Consider the following 12,660-nt stretch of genomic DNA (forward strand, 5'->3'; position numbering starts at 1 on the left):
GTGGTGATTAACTCATTAATGTTTATGAGTAGCTGTGCCACTACAATGAAAAACACACCAGAAATAACTAATAACCAGTAAGTACATTTAGCATTTAGAAACTGAGAGGGGACATCCTGAAGCCTGAAACAGATAGAAATGCTGTTCTATAACTTGGGTCCCTTCTGCTACTCTCTATAATATAAAAGAGGATGCAGGTGCATCTTATTCAAAGGTTTGCATGTCAGACTAAAGGAGATATTCAGCGGATCAAGAGCTTTTTACATGTATGTAAACATAGGCAAGTGTGTGTGTGTCTGTCATTGACATGCTAGCTGGCTTTTAAGGGAGTCAAGGCCTAGTCTATCTATTTTGGGCTGCTTAAAGGGGACCAGGTTCATTTTGACTCCCCTGTAAGCAATTAACTGTCAACCAGCGGGCTAGGCAGTAAACTAACAAGCACCTGGGGTTGATGCAGGTTACCAGCTTTCAGTTGGAGGTGATGCTTCTAGAAAGACTTGCTTCCGGTGACTGAGAAAATAGAGTCAAGCTGCAGAAAAGCTGGCTGAGGCCCACTGAGCTCCAAAGCATTGCTAAGCTCCCGGACAAGAGCTGTGGTCACCTTATCTGAGAAATGTGAGTATGTTTTATATGATAAGCTAGCTCTGAGAGGAGAGCCTGTCTCTTTTGAACATAGGGGAGGATGTCTGTCGAGATTAGCTCCAGGGTCAGAAGGACGTGTAGAATTGAAGGTCTAGCAAAGAGGGGTTGTTGTGGTTTTTTTTTTACTGTTTAAAATGAGTTACTAAAAGAGACCCCACAAAGGAGGTATGAGTAATCATTGCCAGACTGAGAGAGGGCAGCAGGCCTGCAAGCTCATACTATGCTACAAGGGGATATGCTCAAGGGTGTTGTGCCACAGTGATTACAAACAGTAGCACTTACTGTACCACTAAACAGTTAAGAAAAATTAATCTGTTGTATCAACACTGTCAAGACTGGTCTAAGTTGGAGTCTGTGGTGACTTGGGGTGAGGGCAGGGAGGGAGAAGAGTGAGATCATCTGGCTTCAAGAATTAAAGTCTAGGGGAGGATCTTGACCCATGTAGGGGTACATGTGACCCTTCACGCCCCCCCCCCCCCCCTTGCCACCTATAGGTCTGTGTCTGAAAGCGAAGGTCTCTAAATGTAGAAGGGGTGGAGGTGAGGATGCAGAATGTTTCATGTGTTCATGCAATGCTACTCACATGTTTTAATCAATGCTTTCCAAACATAACAAAGCTCACTAAACTAGATAAGTAACACAGTGTATGGTTTAAAACCAAGTTAGAAAAGAAAAAACAAAAAAATCCCTGATGGCATTTCCCCATTAGCTGAGACAGGTATCTTTTAATCACCCTAAAGCAAGGCAAAAATATTTACATTTCCCTACCTCCCCTGGGGCATTGCATAGACACCCACCCCCTCAAGCTTGAGAAGTAGCAGAAATAACTGTGGGGAGGGGAGAAGGAGGGAGGTATTAACCATTGAATGTGGGAGGGGAGGTAGAGGCAGGAATGGGTTCAGCTGGAAAGTAACTTCTGAGCTCTCACTTTGCAGTGTTTCTGTGATGCCTGCAGTTGTGACCTTAAATAATGATATAACTCTGCTTCAGAGCAGCAGAAATAAATGAGCCTGTAGTTCTAATAGATTTATAAACGGTATTAGAGAGGCGACCTTTTTCTCTAATGAAATCTATATAGAATGGCTCTCTTTAGGAGAAATGTTACTCATCTGTTTTGCCCTCGTAAATCCTATCAAGGATCCATAACAGGGGCCTGTCCGTACAAAGATTCCTGTAGGCTAGGGCTCTGAGTCCATACTGTGCTCTGTGCCACAATGGGCCCCTGAGCTTTCTTGTGGTCTGTCAGATCTCCTGTAGTACAAGTAAATAATAATATGAGGTGTTATCAGTAACAAGGTCAGTGGTATAGGGGGAGAGGGGCTGAGGCCTTTTCATAGAGCAGAGGATGTGAGGCTCCTTCCCCTTTGGTAGCAGTATTCAGTCAAGACTGTGTAGCAGAGAAAGATTCTCTTTCCATAGGGTACAGATTCATCCCTGTATTTTGACACTAGGGCTGTGTCTAGACTGGCAAGTTTTTCCGCAAAAGCAGCTGCTTTTGCGGAAAAGCGTGCCAGCTGTCTACACTGGCCATTTGAATTTCCGCAAGAACACTGACTCCTACTGTCTGTAATCGGTGCTTCTTGTAGAAATACTGTGCTGCTCCCATTCGGGCAAAAGTCCTTTTGCCCAAAGCTTTTGTGCAAAAGGGCCAGTGTAGACAGCTCAGATTTGTTTTGCGCAAAAAAACCCCGATTGTGAAAATGGCGATCGGGGCTTTTTTGCAGGAAAGTGCGTCTAGATTGTCATGGACGTTTTTCCACAAAAAGTACTTTTGCAGAAAAGCATCCGTGCCAATCTAGACGCTCTTTTCCGCAAATGCTTTTAACGGAAAACTTTTCCGTTAAAAGCATTTGTGGAAAATCATGCCAGTCTAGACATAGCCTAAGGGTATGTCTAGACTACATGGCTCTGTCGACTACATGTTTCATGAGGCATAAGGGAGCAGTCGACAAAGGCTTCCCTTGTTGACCAATCCGTGTCTAGACTCCCGCGCTGTGCCGGATCAGCTGATTGTCAGCACAGCGCGGCGGCCATTTATATTTTAATGAAGCGGGAATGATTTAAATCCCCGCTTCATTGACTATGTCGAGTAAACTTGTTTACATGGCTCCATCAACAGAGCCATGTAGTCTAGACATACCCCCAAGATGGGAGTCTGAGGAGTTCAGCACCTTGTAAGGTTAGGGCCTGCAATGCTAGATGTAGACAATGTGGGCATGTTTACACTGGGGAGTTCTTTCAAAATAACTCCCCTTTTTTTCAAAATAACAAGGCAAGTGTCCACACCAGGGGTTCCCAAACTTTTTGACCCGGGGACCAGTAAATCCATTCATGAGCTTTTGGAGGACCGGTAACATTTATTTGCATATTTATTAAGCAAATGACAAATATTCAAATAAGTTGTTTCTGGTCCTCCCAAAGCCCCCAGTGCTAGCTATAGCAAAGCTTTTGATATGGTCACCCACCATATTCTTGCCAGCAAGTTAAGGGAATATGGATTGGATAAATGGACTGTAAGATGGATAGAAAGCTGGCTAGACCAGGGTTTCCCAAACGTTTTACTTGAGTTGGAACCCGTTTTTTTTCAGTACTGTTTTTTGCAGCCCAAAAATATAAACGCTGTGATGTAGTGTTGGTACCTTGCTGGTTGCTAGGCTTGGGCTGTGGGTGACCCCCATGGGCTGCTGTCTGTACCACAGCCCAGCAGAGTGGCTGATGGGACAGGGAGGTAACCTGTCTGACCAGTTACCTCCCAGGTAGAGAACAAAGGAAGGTGGAATGCCACCCTGGCTGGGGGGCAGGGCTGGAAGGGGCGGTTTTTAGTTTCTGTCTGGGAAGCAAGGGAGAAGGATCTGGCGGAGGGGAGGGGCTGGGATTGTAGGGCCCAGCCACCCCCCATCTCAAGGGCGGGGGGCACTGAGGCCTCCTAGCCCCAGTTCCTGTAATCAGATTATATCTCTGCTGTGCTGTATCCTGGAGAAGTAATAAACTCCCTCTATTCTACTGGCTCGTGGAGTCTGTTCGTGCCACTACGGGGGTGCAGGAGATGGGGAAACCCCAACGCGCTGTCACAAACGCATATAAAAAAAGAATTAAAAATGAATACATTTTCACTGTTTCACCTGGCTGCATCCTCCGTCCAGTCTACGCCAGGGCTTGGGAGACCCGGCGCTCCAAGGGCACTCCAGGAGGCGGGAGCAGGAGCAGATTGGGGGTAGGGTATCTGGCTAGGAGGGAGGGTACAAAGAGGGGTAGGGTTGCCAGGTGTTCAGTTTTGTACCGGACAGTCTGGTATTTGAGGGTTTTGTCCGGGAAACAAATTGAGAAAATACCGGACATATAAAATGTCCGGTATTTTCTAACTAGGTAAGTTTTTTTTTTTATTATTGTTATTAGGTATATCAGTCCATAGCTCCGAACTGCCTGGCTGGCAGATGTGCTCACGCTGCATGAGTATGTCCACCTGCCAGGCAGTTCACAACTCGAGGGAGGGTATGTAGGTGGGGGAGGGGCAAAATGGAATCCCCGGAGCCGGACTCACTCGTGTGCCTGGGTCTGCATGTGCCCAGGTCAGTCTTGCTTTCTGCCGACTGATTCGCTCCCTCCTCCCTCCCCCCCACTTCTCCTCCCGATCTCCCCTGTTCAGCCCTGCTTCTGGTGCTCAGTTCTCCCCTGCCCCCCCCGATCTCGCACAGCCAGCCCCGTTCCCCCTGACGAACCCCCCAACCAACCCTGCTCCCCCTGACTGCCTCCCAGCCGGCCGAGTCTCCCCTGCTTCTCCTCCCTATCACCCCTGGCCAGCCCTGCTTCTGGCGGCTGGTTCTCCCGTCCTCCTCCTCCTCCTGATCTCCCCCCGCTAGCTCCCTGGCCCCGCAGCCAGCCCTGCTTCTGCCGGCCGGCTGTCTGCCCATCCTCCCCCCCGATCTCAACCAGACAGCCCTGCTGCCCCCAACCCTGCTTCCCGGCGGCCAGTTCCCCCCCCCCCACCCCCCACACCTCCTCCCAGCCTGCTCCACTCTGCTCCCCTCTCAGAAGCCATGCTGCGGCCTGGTATTTTTTTCCCGTGGCCCGGTACAGGGCCGCAGCCCATAGTTTGGGAAATGCTAGTCCACACTACTAAGTCTGTTCCTCTGAAATAATGGGCTTGTTATTTCAAAATAACAATTCTAGCTTGTGAAGAGGAATAAGCTTTTTTTGGAATAGGCTATGTCTACACTTCCAGATTATTTTTAAATAAGTTATTTTGAAATAATTCCCAAAATAACTTATTTAAAAATAATCTGGTAGTGTAGACATAGTTTATCACAGCTATCAGAAGTGCATAGGTTTGGAGGGGATGATTTAGTTAGTGCTTTTAAAGTACAAGTTTGCAGACCCTATGCTCTTTGGAATCATTGTTTCAGAGTCAAATAAATGTAACTCTCTGCATTTCATTGTTTTGAGTTAGAGAAAGTACCTCTCTGTAGGATTTTCAGATACAAGTTTTAAACTAAAGGTTTGTCTGTTTTGCCTCACGAAAATGCAATAAACCCAAATCCTGTAGCACGTTTTGCAAAAGCAACGCTTAATCCTAAATATCTGTGGTCAAAAAGTTGTTCTCCAGCTTTATGACCTGAGGTAGCTTATTTGTTCCTTAAGCCAGATGTAGCTGTGTTGAAGTGTGGAATGCACAATTTAGAGTATGTGAAATGCTTTGGACTGAGAGATGCTTCATAAATGTAAAACACACTATGCTTTAGATTAAGCACATGTAGAATCATAATGCAACTACATCAACTTCCTGTGGGGAAAATATATCAGTTATATGAATTAAGAAAATCCATTGAAGTAGGCTAACTGGATTCAGATTTATTATTGTTGCCAAATGATTCCCAATAAGTGAGATCACATTGTAATTTTTGTATATTGTAATATACAGTATTTTGAATATGTTTAGTTTTCAGACCTTACTCTCCAGAAACAATCAGCTCTGGCTGAATGTTTTCATTACTAATGCTTTCCAAAGAGAGATAATTGAACCAGTCATGTTGAAAATCAGATCTTTAGAAATACAGCTTAATGAATTTCATTTTTAGATGCATTGTGTATTTTTAAGCATGAATTCTGAATTAGTCATCAAGTATGAGGTAAAATCTCTGTTGTGGACAGCGTGTGTGTATTTCACTTTAATGGTGGAACACATTCTGTATTTGAAATGGCATTTTCTATAATGAGTCCCTTCAGAATTGAATTCTGCAGTTGCTCTCCCTTGAGCTCCCACTGCAATCAAGTAAATTCAGACAAATTGGATTGTTAGATGGAGATAAATGGGTCCAGGGTGTATTTAGCTGAAGGAGTGATGGTGCTGGTGTCCTTCAGCCAAGTATAAAGGTAGCCTCCATAAATTTCCAAGTACGGAAGACTGAGATTTCATTGCTCTGAACATTGTTTGATTCTTAGGTGCACACCTCTATGAAATGAATTGCAACACCAATCAGATCTGCACACTTTTTAAAATTTCTAAATTTAGTTAATATTTTCTGGAAGTAAAAGCTTTATTTTCAGTAGGTCTACACTAAGAAAATGGTGCAATTCCATGTTTGATATGACATCTTTTAAAAAGGACCCAGCTACATCTGGGCTTCTGGTATAAATATAGTAATTTTAAAAACAATAAGAAAGTTCTAAAAATATATTTTGAAATTCAATCAAAATAAAATTCCCCAAAGTGTTTGTTTGCTACAGCTGAGAACTCCAAAGTGATGTAACGTACAAACGCAAGTGAAATATATTCAGCCATATCAGTAAAAGTAACCTGAGCAAATGCACAAAATAAACCCTTTGTGTAGATACTGATAGCTCAACTAGAGTGGATTATCTGTTCACAGCTAACAGTTTACAATTTAGAGTGCTCTATAATGTCTAAGTTACAGTCTCTAGATTTATTATTCAGCTTCTGAACAAAATTGGGCACATGACCTACAAGAAAAGTGGAAACCCACAAAATTTACTGTAACAAAAACCAGCAATTTTAAATACTTAATTCATTTAGGTTAAACTACGATGGGCTAGGTCAGTATATTTACACTACAGTAGCACAGCTAGGAAACTATAGAGAATATGCTTTCTATGTCAGAAGGGACCTCTTTGAACCAGTAGTTAAGCCAAATTCTTCAGTCTACCTGGGTACATATACTGCATAAGCAGGAAAGGATGTCCTGCAAAATACAGTGAGGAGCATAGGTCAGTATTTAAATGTAACATAGAAGAGTCAGAAGTAGCAGTCTGTAGGCAGCATGACTGATGGAAATGTGGGCAAAATTAAGTTTCTTACAATATGACTTGTAAATATGTCTTTTTAAAAATATGATACCTACCTGTTCAGGCACTGTTGCTATTCTATCATACCAAATGCTGTCAAAATTTAATTATGTCTACAAAGAACCAGCCCTACGGAGTGCAGTGTTAGCATCCAGCATAGATAGTGCCTGGAAATGCACAGAACTTTTAAATATTTTCTTAGCCAAAGTCATAATCTGTCTGGACACTCTCCTCTCCTAGTTTGTGATCCTGCCAAGACTTGTTTTATGCACATAAGTTTATGCTTAGTTTTATGCACATAAGTAGCCCTATAGATTTAAATGACAGTATTCAAGTGCTTAATTTTACACACATCTGGAAATTGTCACAGGATTGGGGCCTTACTGACTATCCTGTAGTACCATGGCAGGCTTGGGCACATCATTAGCTCTTATATAAAATAAAGCGTTTATTGGTGTCATCTGGTCCAGTTAACTGCCACCAGCATAATTACAGCTTGACACGCATGCCTGAAACCCCCAAAGGAAAACAATGTGTTTAGTGTATCAGGTGTTCCATTAGAAGAGGGAGGGTCTGGTTGCATTTAATGAGGGGGAAAAACCCTCTAGTTTTGAAAACTTACGTGTGTGTGTGTGTGTGTGTGTGTGTGTGTGTGTGTGAGAGAGTGAGAGAGAGTGAGTGAAACCATTTTTAAGCCTTGTCTGTTGTTATCCTGGCATGTTTGAAGGGTTTCCTGCCATTTCAGTTCTCATTTGTGCCTTTACCAAAATGCACATTTCTACCAAATATTTTCTGTGTAACATATTTTCTTGTAATATGTTATCCTGTGAGGATGAAAACACTGAGGTGCTTGGTATGTACCATATTTTTCGGCGTATAAGGCGACTGGGCGTATAAGACGACCCCCTAATTTTCTAGTTAAAACATAGGTTTTCGCTTATACTCGCTGTATAAGACTACCCCCCTTTAAGAGGCCAACCGGCAGCACCCCAGCTGCTCTGCCCCAGGGTCCACAACAAAAGTCTGGTCTGCTGGGGGGGAGGGCGCACTAGCTGCGCCCCCCCCCCCCAGCAGACCAGGGACACGGGGAGCAAAGCCACAGCAAACCCCTCCGCCTCCCCTGCTTTGCTCCCTGTGTCCCTGGTCTGCTGGAGACGATCCCCAGCAGACCAGGGGCACCGGGAGCAAAGCTGCAGCAGCAGCAGGGTGCCACGCCTCTGAGGCTTTGCCAGAGCAAAGCCTCAGAAGCGTGGCACCCCGCCGCCACTTTGGCTTTGCTCCCGGTGCCCCTGGTCTGCTGAGGACCATCTCCAGCAGACCAGGGACACCGGGAGCAAAGCCTCTGAGGACGCCGGCAGCGGGACAGCCGCGGCGCATCTGGGCTGTCCCGCTGCCGGCTTCCCCTGAGGCTTTGCAAAGCCGCGGAGGGGCTCAGGCAGCGGGGTAGCCCAGGCGCGCCTGGGTTGCCCTGCTGCCGGAGCCCCTCCGCGGCTTTGCTCCGCATCTTCCTGGTCTGCAGACCAGGGAGACGCGGAGCAGCTTTTCTCGCCCCGGAGTACACGGGCGGCAGGACTGCGAGGTCCCGCAGTCCGTGTCCTCCGGGGCAAGAAAAGCCCCGTTCGTACCTGCAAGTCGGGGACTGCCTGTATGTTTATACCCGGCGTATAAGACGACCCCCGATTTTTGGGGGATGTTTTTTAGTATAAATAGTCGTCTTATACGCCGGAAAATATGGTATATGTCTCTGTACATGACTGAAGCATTATAGGCCCGAACATAGAACCCCAGCTCCCAGAGGAGAAGTGATTTGTCTTTTTTGGCCATTTTCTAGTCCTCCTACTAAGGAAGCAAAGCTTGAAATGGGGACATGATGGTAACCAGCACCTGACTCTCTCTGTATGGAGAGCATGAAACACTAACTTTGAAAACTGCTTCCCTGAGAGGGGAACCAACAATGCATCTACTTCAGCAAGAGAGGGGGAGGGGGAGAGGGAGAGGAGAGATCCTGGCTACTTTCAGTCTATAATAATTCTCTTGCAGGTAGGGGATGAAGTCATGTGAGTGAGAGATTAAGACTTCCCTTGTTTGGGGGGGGGGAGGGGGGGGGGGGGGAGGGAGGAATCTCTTGCATGCTGCCTTGACTTTCCCCAGTCTGGAAAATGTCTGATTAAATCGTTGTCTTTTGATGGTCTCTTCTTGTTTGGCTAACTAAATTAAAATAGAACACCATGGCTTCAAAGGAGGGTAAAAGCCTGTGCAGATCAGAAGGATGTCTTAGGAAACAGAATACTTGCTATGCTGATGAGAGATGCACCAAGCGCTAAATGGAAATATGAAGTTTTGGAATTTCAAACACAATAGCACTAAGTCACTGCTAAGTCACATGAGGATTACTAGATTTCTACTATGCTAGCCTAGCCATTAGACACCAATTGAGTCTCTGCCCTACTAAGGATGTAAAATCTTATTTAAAATGTTAACAGGTAAATTATATGGCTAAGTGGTTAAACAGCCTACTGATAAGAGTTAAACTTATGTGTCATGAAAAGTACATGGCTATTTCCTCTCTACCCTTTCTAAACTTCCCCAGACCAAGGTTCTACTTTCTCCTGTATGTTTGTGTTCCACAGCAAAGCAAAAATTGCCTCCAGTCACCTTCTTGAGAGGTAAGCAAAATACTTCTAGCTGCTGAATGGCTACCATATGTAATTTGGTCAAAACTCTACCTAGACCTACTCCCTGCCTTCTTTCCAGATGGGGGGGGGGGGGAGCATATTTTTATGGATTACTCTCATGGCAGGTACATAGATCCAGATCCACAAAGGAATTTAAGCTCCTATCTTCCATTTACTTGAAACTCACATGTAGATTTGGGCTTTTTAGACAGATATCGCACCCTATAGATTATGGATGTCCTTGGCATGTCTCGTATTGAAGTTCCAACTAGGCCTAACCTTGCTAAGCATGCACAGTTGAGTAGCAAGAGCTTAAATGTCAGCACCTCTTCATCAGCTGAAAGGTTAGATTGACTTTTTTGGGTAGTATGAATGGCATCTTATAGGTGACTTCTCAAAAACACTCACACTCTGAAGTCAATGGGAATTTTATCATTTGACTCCGATGATAAATGTTACGGCAAGGCTAAGTTCCTTGGCAAATCCTGCTCTTAGTTTCTGGAAAGTGCCTCTCATCTCATAGCAATGGGCATAATGCTTTGACTACCCCAGGGTTGACGTGAACTCTTTAAAGGACAGAACTTTTTGCTTTTCTTATGTTCAACTATTTTCACTGACATGATTTCTTGCTTTGACATGCCTAGTCAATTGAACAAATGTGGAACTGCATATGCATAACAGAGAAATCAAGAATGAAATCAGTTGGTGGGCCCAATAAGACGCAAGTGATGCATAAATATTAACTGATTCAGTCTGTCCTCAGAATGTCACAAAGAGATAAATGGGCACTTGGCTGGGAGATGTGCTCCCTTACCCTTTCTGCATTAATTGAAAATGTTGGGACACAAATAACCAAATTGTGTGTGTGTGTGTGGGGGGGGGGGGGGGCGTTAAGTCTGTGCAAGCTGAGCTAAATTGCTGTTAGCACTCAGGGAAACTGCAGTGCAAGGCAGCCACTTCATTTCATGCTATTCACTGAGGGTACGTCTATACTTGCTCCCTAGTTTGAGCTAGGGATGCAAATGTAGGCAACCAAATTTGCTAATGAAGTGGGGATTTAAATATCCCGTGCTTCATTAGCATGATCTCGCCGGCGCATTACTCCGCTCAACAGCTGACTTGAACCAGGAAGTATGTGCTGGGACGTGTTAGTTTGAACCAAACCCCTTGGTTTGAACTAACGTTACTCCTCATAAAATGAGGGTTACAGGAGTTGGAGTAAGAAGTCCTATATTATTTCATAATATTTCCAGGAGGTAGGGGAGACTGGAAGTCAGAAACAAATCAATACTGGTATATCTCTTGACTTGGTCTCACTTAGTTTCACTTACAGCTTCAGTGGGCTGTTTTCACCTCAAAATAAAATAAATGGTTCTTTTTTGTCACAATTATTAAAACTTTTAAAACATACAGGTGTGTTAAAAGTGCTGGAAACACTGGCATTGTGTTTTTTAATCTGTAGGACTCACTCTTGAATATATCAATATTATAGTAGCTCCTGCAGGAGTTCAACAAGCTAGGAATTGTACAAACACATTGTAAGAGGTGATTTCTTCTTTGGAGGGCTTTAAATATCTAAAACCAGACTTAATTGAATTTTAGCCTCACCTTTCCTGTTATTGGCAGTAATAAGCCATAAGGTATTCCTAGGCATAATTGAAGCTAGCATTTATGTTTTCAATTTACATGAGTCAAAGCAGCTACGGTTACATTAAGCTGAAACCTAATATAAGGGAAATAAACAGTTCTGCTTCAGGGCATAAACCAGTACCTACCAGACAAATGTAGGAAGAAACTTTCTTGTTGATACATTGTACTCTTTCTTCTGAATCATCTACTACTGAAATAGTATACTGGACTAGACAGATTGTTGGTCTGATTTAAGGATGTTAAAATGCGGTTAATTGACTAGTCGATGGAATTTCTGTTGACTAGTCGATAGACACTTCCGCATTCCTCCTTTGAAATGTACAAGAGCCCCAAAAGGCTTCTTGGGGCTCTTGTACATTTCAGAGGAGGACTGCAGAACTCCACGTACAGCCTGGGGCCAGCGGGAAGTCCTGCTGACTCCGGGCTGCACACGGGTGCCTGCTTTGAAATGCACAAAGAGTCCCCAATGGGGGCTCTTGTCCATTTCAAAGCCATGGAGCCCGGAGTCAGTGGGGGACTCCCCATGAATTCTGCGAGTTTCTACTAGGTGTTTCAGTTGGGCTCAATGTAGAGAGCTTCTGGTGTGAAGCAGGACTGCTAATGCCCCAGAAATTCTGTCTCAGAAGGTGGTGAGGCTTCATGGCCTACCCTGAAGGAGGAGTGAGACCCTGTAGGGGTCTGGCACATCAAAGGTGTTCTATAAGATATTGTTTCTAAACTGAGGGCACTGGTCATGCGGGCCTGTGATAGTAGTACTGCGGTAGCTGTAACTTCTGCACCTGATTACAATAGGAACAATAAGATTTAAGCTGAACTTTTTAAAAATCCCAATTCTTAGCCTGCTTTATTTAACAATGTAATATACTTGAGGTTTACTTGGATCAACTTATTTTTACATCACAGTACAAAATAAAAGGCATGTTTAAAAAAACCTAACTCCAAGTATTTATTGGACTCGAAATTATAGTAAAAAATACCTGTTACCGATAGCTCTTCATAATTCTAAAATAATTTCTATAACTCAAATAATGTAACTTGTCCATCTGTTCACTTCCTGTTATCTTCATTGCAGCTAATTAAGTCTGTTTCTGATTTTGCTCTGTACATTTCAATATTCTGATTTTAGTACATTAACATGCTACAGGAATCTGTTAAAGCTCTCCCCAGTTTTTACCACAAACATTTGAGGCCTAAAGCTACTTGATAGTGCCCTTTAAATGCTCACAACAGAGCAACAAGGCAGATGAAATTACAATTGGAAATTCATGAATGTAAATTGATGCCTTCCTCAGCAAGTTGTCCTGGACAACAGTACCAGTTCTTCTTGATACAGAGCTGGCAATATGGCCTAGGAATACGTGCAGCATCTCTTTTTTTTGTAAGACTGATGTGA

Source organism: Pelodiscus sinensis, chromosome 1 (assembly GCF_052426305.1).
Source record: "Pelodiscus sinensis isolate ZL-2025 chromosome 1, ASM5242630v1, whole genome shotgun sequence".
In the NCBI taxonomy this organism is placed as follows: Eukaryota; Metazoa; Chordata; order Testudines; family Trionychidae; genus Pelodiscus; species Pelodiscus sinensis.